Genomic DNA, 8,827 nt, shown 5'->3' on the forward strand with positions numbered 1-8,827 from the left:
ACAACTAAGTATGATGGCCTGCTTTACTTGAGGGTGCACAAATATGGTAACTAATGGTAAAGTAATCATGAAGTAATGATGAACTCCCTAGTAACAACTAAGTATGATGGCCTGCTTTACTTGAGGGTGCACAAATATGGTAACTAATGGTAAAGTAATCATGAAGTAATGATGAACTCCCTAGTAACAACTAAGTATGATGGCCTGCTTTACTTGAGGGTGCACAAATATGGTAACTAATGGTGAAGTAATCATGAACTAATGATTAATTCCCAAGTAACAACTATGGTAACTAATAGTCTGTTCTTAAGTAACTACCCATTAACTACTCATGAACTAGCGGAAAAAAACTTAAGGAAGTAATCATTACTTACTGGTTCGTTAACATGGTAACTAATGGTCAGTTCTTAAGTAACTACCATTAAGGAACTACCTATTAACTATTCATGAACTAATGGTTTGTTCCTGACTCGTTCCTCAGTAACTACCCAATTTTTGTGTTACAGTATTGTAAAATGTTACCGAATAAACATCTAGGCTATGTAAAAATAAAATAGCTGCCACAACCTGAACCCGGATCACCAGCATGGCAGCCCTACACCTTAACCACTCCGCTATCTGCCCACTGAAATAAAATGGCAACTTGGACTGATACATCATCTTTAAAACATTATGTGTTCGTTGAGGACAGTGTGAGTGCCATTTAACCACGTATTAAGGTGCTCTTATGCTCGAGCAAAGCTCCGTGGGGGTGGGGCCCCGCGAGTCTCCGTGAGTCACCGTGCAGACCTCGCGCTGGGGCTGATGCCATTATACTCAGAAAGTGATCAGCATGTATTGTAGCTATTGTACAATGGTGAGAAGAATAGCCCGTGAAAAGTCGCAATGAAACGCTGTGTAGTACTGAGTGCGCTTTCACTCTCAAACGACCGCACATCAGCACATGAAGGACTCACCAAACTTGTTTTTACTGAAAGCCGTTTTTACTTCTCAGCCCTGATTGCCTACTCTGTGCTGCTTTTAATCTCTCTCAATCATGCTCTCAACACAACACATTTACTTGGTGAAATGACTAAAAACGAACAGTTGCAAATCTAAGTTTATAGCCTACCACATGGGTCAAGAAATGTGGTGAAAACACAGCTCAGTGTTCAGGGTTCAGTGAATCGAAAGCAGCCATGTTTGGAGAGAAGCTCGCGCTGTTAGAAAAAAAATCAGGCAGAACGCGAGCGGCTGCTGGAGCTCGCGACTAACCACGCCCAACAAATTTACGTAATTTGACGCGCCCGCCCCTCGCTCCACCCCCGCGCCCTTCACGGCAGGGTGAGCATAATTCAGCCTTTATGCATGCTAATATTTGATTTATAATAGCTATTTTTTATTCTAATTACATGCTATGTTCAAGCTTTAATTTACTCTAGTTGTAATGTCATATAACCTATTACAGTTATTATTTGCGACAGTGGGTGGCACTGTGGGGCCGTTTTGTTGCGCATGGGCAGAGGGGGAGGAGGAGCCATGTGTTACATATAGGTATATGTTAGTAGCCTGTGTTACAGGGACACCTAGTGGTGCCCTTAAATGGTACATGTGATACCCGGATGTTGTATGTGGGCATGCGCGGGGGAAACCGCAGTTTAATAAAGCTATACTGAAACATGGCGTCAGAAGCGGGATTTCTGAATAACAAAGACAGAAATAAATAAAACCACGCTATGGCAAGCAACAGCATCCCAGCGCCCGAGGGTATGCGCATGTCGGGAGACTTGGCAAAGAACTGGGAGGTCTTCCGAGCGGAGTTTGAGGACTTTTTGCTGGCTACCGGACTGAGTGAGAAGTCGAAGCTAATCCAGGCAGCCTCGCTGAGACGGCTAATGGGAAGTGAGTGCTGTCATGTTTACACGCACAGCCTCACGTTAACCGAGGATCAAAAGAAGGACCCAGCTGCTATTTTGAATGCGTTGGGGGATTACTTCAAGCCGGCGAAGAATGTGATCTACGAGAGATACATGTTTGGATGTTGTAAACAAGAGACTGACGAGCCAATAGACCATTTTCTGACAAGGCTAAAAGAGAGAGCATCGTCATGTGAGTACCGTGCGCTGAAAGACGAACTGATTCGAGACAGGCTTGTGTTGGGCGTTGCGAGTGAAGGCACCAGGAGGCGCTTACTACGGGAACGAGAGCTGACGTTACGAACAGCGACGGAGATCTGTCGGCTTGCTGAACTGACAGAGAAACACATGAGAATCATTGAGACCCCGTTGGCGCAGGCAGACAGTGTAAATGCCATGGACAGACAAAGTGAGAGGCGCAGATTTCAAAGGAAAGCAGCGGAAAAAGAGCCACAGTGGAACTGCAAATACTGTGGGAACAGCCACAAACGGGGCAGAGAGCAGTGTCCAGCCTACGGTAAGGCTTGCCGGATATGTGGCATATCAAATCACTTTGCCAAAGTATGCCAGGCTAGCAGCAAGTCTGACAAAATAAAGAAAGTGAATGTGCTTGAAGATGATGAACAAGAGGAATCAGATACTGATGAGAGACTGTTTCAAGTCACAGAATGTGTTAATATCGCAAAAGCCCAGCAGGGGCGCAAGTGGTTTGTGAATCTATGTCTGAATAAAAAAAAGCAGCAGTGCCAGCTGGATACAGGCTCCACCTGTAATGTTATGGGCCACAAGATAAAAGAGAAGCTGTCACCCAGAACGGCGCTACGCCCGAGCACAGCCAGGTTGAAACTATACTCTGGGAAATTCATGACATCACTGGGGAAATTCCACACAGAATGTGTTATCCAGGGAGAAAAGCACAACCTCACGTTTGAAATAGTCAACACGGAGCAAAAGCCTCTTCTCGGGGGTGACACATGTGAGCGTCTGGGCCTTGTAAGCTTCACAGTTCCGGAGGAACTGAATAAAGTTGATGCAAGTCAGTCTACGCCCCGTACGAAAGATCAGCTGCTGAAAGACTATCACGATGTCTTCAATGACCCAATCGAGTCGGTCCCGGGCGAGACACACTTTGAGCTGGATCCTGATGTAATGCCAGTACAGTGCGCGCCGAGGAATGTGCCGGTAGCGCTGAAAGAGAGAGTCAAGGAGGAGCTGGATAGACATGTCAAGGCTGGCAACATTGTGCCGGTGACTGAGCCAACAGCGTGGATAAGTAGCATGGTGACTGTTGCAAAGCCAGAGAAGATAAGAATCTGTATCGACCCAAAGCCCCTCAACCAAGCACTGCTGAGGTCTCACTACCATATGCCAACGCTGGAGGATGTGTTGTATAAGTTGCCCAAGGCCCGCCTGTTCACATTGGTGGACGCTCGCGATGCGTTTCTACAGTGCAAGCTCGATGACGTGAGCAGCCGTCTGACAACCTTTTGGACACCGTGGGGTCGAATGAGATGGCTTAAGCTCCCTTTCGGAGTCTCAGTAGCGCCTGAGATCTATCAGCGCAAGCAGCATGAGCTGCTAACGGGCCTGGCTGGTATCGAACCGATCGCTGATGACATCCTGGTGGTCGGATGTGGCGATACAGATGCCGAAGCAGAGCTGGACCATGACAACAACTTGAAAGCTCTCATGGAACGATGCAGGGCAGTGAGACTCAGGCTGAGTGAGCGCAAGCTGCAATTCAAGCTCAAAGCTGTACACTTCCACGGCCACATACTCTCCTCGGAGGGACTGAGAATCGACCCAGAGAAAACACGAGCCGTGCAGGAAATGCCGACGCCCACGGATGTGAAAGCGGTGCAGCGCTTTATTGGGTTCGTGACGTACCTTGCAAAGTTCCTGCCGAAGCTCTCTGAGGTTTGTGAGCCGCTCCGCAGGCTCCTGGATAAGGACGTTATGTGGCACTGGCTGCCCAAACATGAGGATGCGGTGCGTGAGGTGAAGCGGATGGTCACCAGCACGCCCGTCCTCAAATACTATGACATCACAAAGCCCGTTACGGTCCAGAGCGACGCGAGCATGACTGGACTAGGGGGCTGCTTGTTGCAAGGGGGGCAGCCGGTGGCTTTTGCCTCGAGGGCACTGACGCAGACTGAGCAGAACTACGCTCAAATAGAGAAAGAGTGTTTGAGCATTGTCTTCGCCTGCCAGAGATTCCACCAGTACCTATATGGCAGGGAGACTATCACCGCAGAAACTGACCACAAACCGCTAATCACGATCTTCAAAAAGCCCCTCCTGAGCGCACCGAAACGTCTCCAGGGCATGTTGCTGCAGCTGCAATGTTACAATCTGGATGTCGTGTACAAGCCGGGGCCCGAGATGTATGTCAGCGATACCCTAAGCAGGGCCACGCCACCGTGCCGCGGGTCAGACGCCCCATACGTGCAGCATGCTGTGTGCGCCATTGACAGCACCCAGGCCGAATATGCACAGCTGGACCAGGCACAGCACCTCGATGTTACAGCTTTCAGGTTTCGCCAGATTGTGCAGCACACGGAAACAGATGATGTACTCCAGGAGCTAGCGTCTGTGGTCCTCAATGGCTGGCCAGACTTTAAGGAGGACACCCCGCTGGCGGTGCGGGAATACTGGCCCTTCAGGGATGAACTGAGTGTTCAAGACGGGGTGCTGTACAGGGGGCAGTGCGTTGTTATTCCGAGGGCCATGAGGTCTGAGCTGCTCAAACGCATACACGCTAGCCACATTGGTGGGGACGCGTGTTACAGACGGGCCAGGGATACGCTTTTCTGGCCAAATATGAGAGCAGAGATAAAGGACTTTGTGGCAAACTGCTCCGCGTGCAACGAGTACGCACGGGCCCAGCAGAAGGAATCTATGATGTCGCATGACATACCTGTACGCCCATGGCAGGCAGTGAGCATGGATGGTTTTTCATATGCTGGCAAGGACTTTCTCATCATTGTAGACCAGTATTCAGACTTCTGGGAAATCGATCATCTGCCAGATCTGTCTGCTGAGACACTCATCACACGCTGCAAAGCCCAGTTTGCGCGTTATGGACAGCCGGACAGAGTGATCACGGACAATGGCCCGCAATTTGCTTGCGAACGGTTCAGGAAGTTTGCAACAAGTTGGGGATTTACCCATGTCACGTCCTCACCCCGACATCCTCAGTCAAACGGCAAGGCGGAATCGGCCGTTAAGATCGTCAAATCACTCTGCAAGCGGGCGAAGTTGGATGGCACGGATACATGGATGGCCATCCTTCACTGGCGCAACACACCCACAGAGGGGTTAGACAGCAGCCCGGCCCAACGCTTAATGTCACGCAGGCTCAAAGCGTCACTGCCGGTCGCAGACAGTCTGCTTCTGCCACGTGTGGTGGATGGAGTGGCAGAGAAGTTGCGGTGGAAACGGCGGATTGCAAAATCATTCTATGACACGGCTGCCAGGGACCTTCCAGAGCTGAATGTGGGAGATCCCATAAGAATGAGGCCTCTCCCAGGTGATCGCACAGGGAGGTGGCGACTGGGCCAATGCCTCCAGAAAGTCGCTCCTCGCTCATTCATGGTGGATGTGGATGGCACACTTTACAGACGCAACCGGGTGGATCTGCGTGTTGCGGAGCGCTCAGCTCGAGCCCAACAGTTGGACACACGGCAGCCTGAGCGAAACAGCCCTGATCAGGCTCATGTCACTGGCGAGACAGCCCCGTCCGAGACACAGATTGTCTCGGGTCAGGGTGAGACAAGCAACGACGAATGTCCTCGCACACCGAGGGCACCGGTGCAGGGCTTGATGCCGGGGGGTTCAGGCGCGGCAGGCCAAGGTGTCTACTCACGGAGTGGCCGCCTGTCACGGCCACCACAACGACTGGACTTGTGACTTTGGGGAAGAAGAAAGAAAAAAAAAAAAAGAGGGGGGTAGACTGTGATTGACTTGGACTGTTTGACTCTGGGACTGATATGCTGGACTGGACTTTGTTCGTGGTTAGAAACAGAAAAAAAAAAAAGAAAAAAAAAGAAAAAAAAAAGGAATGGTTTATGCAATGTTATTTGAATATTTGAAATTGTTATTCTCCAAGGTAAAATGTTGTTGGCACGTTAATAATGTTTTATGCACTGCACTGTAGTGAAAGGCCATAAGCATGTTATTCAAACGGCTAAAGAAAAGGAGATGTTACATATAGGTATATGTTAGTAGCCTGTGTTACAGGGACACCTAGTGGTGCCCTTAAATGGTACATGTGATACCCGGATGTTGTATGTGGGCATGCGCGGGGGAAACCGCAGTTTAATAAAGCTATACTGAAACACCATGTGCTCGGACAAGCCAGAACAGCAGGAAATCTGCAGCAGATAACATCGCAACAAGTTTTAGACCGTGTAGACCGTGTAGACCGTGTAGACTGATTTAGAGTAACCATACGTGTTTATTTACTTTTTGTAGAATATATTTTTGTGGTAATGGACCATACTTGCAACTAGGGATGTTCATTTTGAAAATTTTCCAAAATCGATAATCGGTGAGAATTAACGATCAATTATCGATTATCGATTTTATTAATACTTAGAAAATTTTCAATATTTTCAATTTTTTTTTTTTTTTTTTTTTTTTTTTAACAAAATGAATGCCTATGGCAGAAAATACGAAAGACAACGTGTTCTCCTCAATGAACTCTTTATTTCAATGTGTCTCCTCTCCAACACTGCTGTCCCCGGCGCATGCCGGTGTGAATTTCTCATGTTTAAAACAGTTTTGTTGGCACAAAGGCCCGTGCCCAGCCAGAAAACTAGAGACTATATGAAGCTCCACCTCACGTTAGTCGGCTGTGCAATGGAGTGGGCGAGGAGGAACGAATTCCACCCAAACCTAGTCCAAAATTTTTTTTTTTTTTTTTTTTTTTTTTTTTTAATAATTAAAAAATCGATCCAAATGCCACAGGATCGATTCCAATCCTTAACGATCGATTATCGATTTTCGATAATTGATGAACATCCCTACTTGCAACTGAAAATAAATGTTCACGTTCAACGTTTCTCTGCCTGGACTTGTAATTACACTTGGGTTTTTGCAAGAAAAGTGGATTCTAAGAACACGAGTCAAAACAAGATTCTCTGCAGATTAGGTGGCCTAGGAATGTGGAAACAAGAAAACGGCCACCATAGACAGGCTTAGTTGTAACTTTTGCAAAAAGTAGACAGGGACACGCACATCCAAACTAGGCCACACTGGGCCTGGGTGCTGGATCAAAAGGGTACTCACAGTGAAAAAAGAATGATCCGCAGTTCCGCACACCAAAACGAGCTCCCGTTAGGTTTTTTTTATTTTGCATACAGCGTGACGTCTCGGGCCACACCGGCCCTTCCTCAAGACGCTTTCTGAAGTGGCAGAGAGACGCCGTCTTACATACCCGTATCAATATACATGACATGACTTCTGTCATGTCAAGACGGTGGGGGATGGGGAACTCTGCTTCCTCTTTTGCGTGCGTGCGTGTGTGTGTGTGTGTGTGTGTGTGTTTGTGTGTGTGCGCGCGTGTGTGTGTGTGTGTGCGCGCGTGCACTGAGGAATGCAGCCCTACTGCGGGCCTGCGATCCAGAGACAGAACAGGGGGAGGGGCCGGCTTCAGGATGTAGGCCAAAGTTATACCAACTGGGACAGATAGCGGGGAGCTGTGTGTGTGTATGCACACAATGTGTATTGCCTGAACATATGGAACAAGCATTGCTCTGTGTGTGTGTGTGTGTGTGTGTGTGTGTGTGTGTGTGTGTGTGTGTGTGTGTGTGTGTGTGTGTGTGTGTGTGTGTGTGTGTGTGTGTGTGTGTGTGTGTGTGTCTTAGGCCGAGTAGAATAACGTCAAGTTGCTCTTTGGTCAGGGGTGGCACAGTTGAGACTAAAAAGAAGTAACCAAGGCACTCTTGTAGGTGATTTTTCACCTACAAGAGTGCCTTGGTTACTTCTTTTTAGTCTCGTTTTATTCTCTAATTGTGTTAACTTCATGCAAATGTAAAGATAGTATAATGAATAACAACAAACACTGATCAATTTGCTGCGGACCCCAGGAAGCCCCACATACAAATCTCATTCCAAGCGGAAACTAGTAGACCTATCCTATAGGCTACCCACTACTAACCTCGCGTCACCAGGCTCTTTACTACAATAACAGTAGCTACTGCTGCTGCGCACCACTGTTTGATGATGTGTAGCCCAAAAGCATAATCCGTGATGAACTGACATGTAATAATTAGTGAGTTTACCTTATTGCCTCCACAGCAGCACCCTTCCCTTCACACCGTAGAGCAAAAATAATAGAGTCGATGTCCACATCTGTTTCTCAGGCTTCTCATTCCTTTTGGGCTGATGCAAGCCATTGCTAAAATTTCCAACATCATAACCACGCCCTGTGCCCGCCTACGCAACAGTCAAGCGCCGGAGCAAGTCTTTTGTGTTCTTCTTTTGAGATGGAGGAATCCCACACCACAAACTCTGGAGGGCACGCAGCCCAGCGCTTTCATGAACCAACTGAATAGGGTGGGCGGATCGATCCCAAAATATCGATACTCCCGATACCTGAGTCTCGTTTTGAAGATCGATCCTGACATCAAAAGATCGATACTGAACACAGCTTTTGTGCGTGCATTCATGCAGGGCTTCTCCGCCTCGGATTTGCTGTTATGGTGTCATCACATGTGCACTGAAACAACGAGTAGCCTATACATGCCTGGGCCAATAATAGTGCTTGAACGATATGCAGGGCGGGTCTTGTAAAGGAAGGCAAGCAGCAGAGCACAGAGTGGGATTTAAATCCGATGCGCACAATCGCATACAAACACACATGCCATTCCGGCAGGAACAGGAGCAGATCATTTGGAGTTTTTTTACATCAGTAAATGACAATTTGTGAA

The 8,827-nt window shown here is 48.0% G+C and overlaps 1 protein-coding gene across 1 annotated transcript in view; it reads right to left on the reverse strand.

Moving 5' to 3' along the window:
• Positions 1 to 8,313, reverse strand: part of LOC310787314 (uncharacterized protein) — a 31,361-nt gene extending 23,048 nt beyond the window's left edge. The window contains exon 1 of the mRNA XM_083648700.1: positions 8,180 to 8,313. The gene's annotated coding sequence lies outside the window, so the exon portion shown is untranslated. The remainder of the gene's footprint in view (positions 1 to 8,179) is intronic.
• Between the last annotated feature and the right edge of the window lie 514 nt (positions 8,314 to 8,827).

The sequence above is a fragment of the Poromitra crassiceps genome (assembly GCF_964638095.1).
Source record: "Poromitra crassiceps genome assembly, chromosome: 13".
Classification (NCBI taxonomy): domain Eukaryota; kingdom Metazoa; phylum Chordata; class Actinopteri; order Beryciformes; family Melamphaidae; genus Poromitra; species Poromitra crassiceps.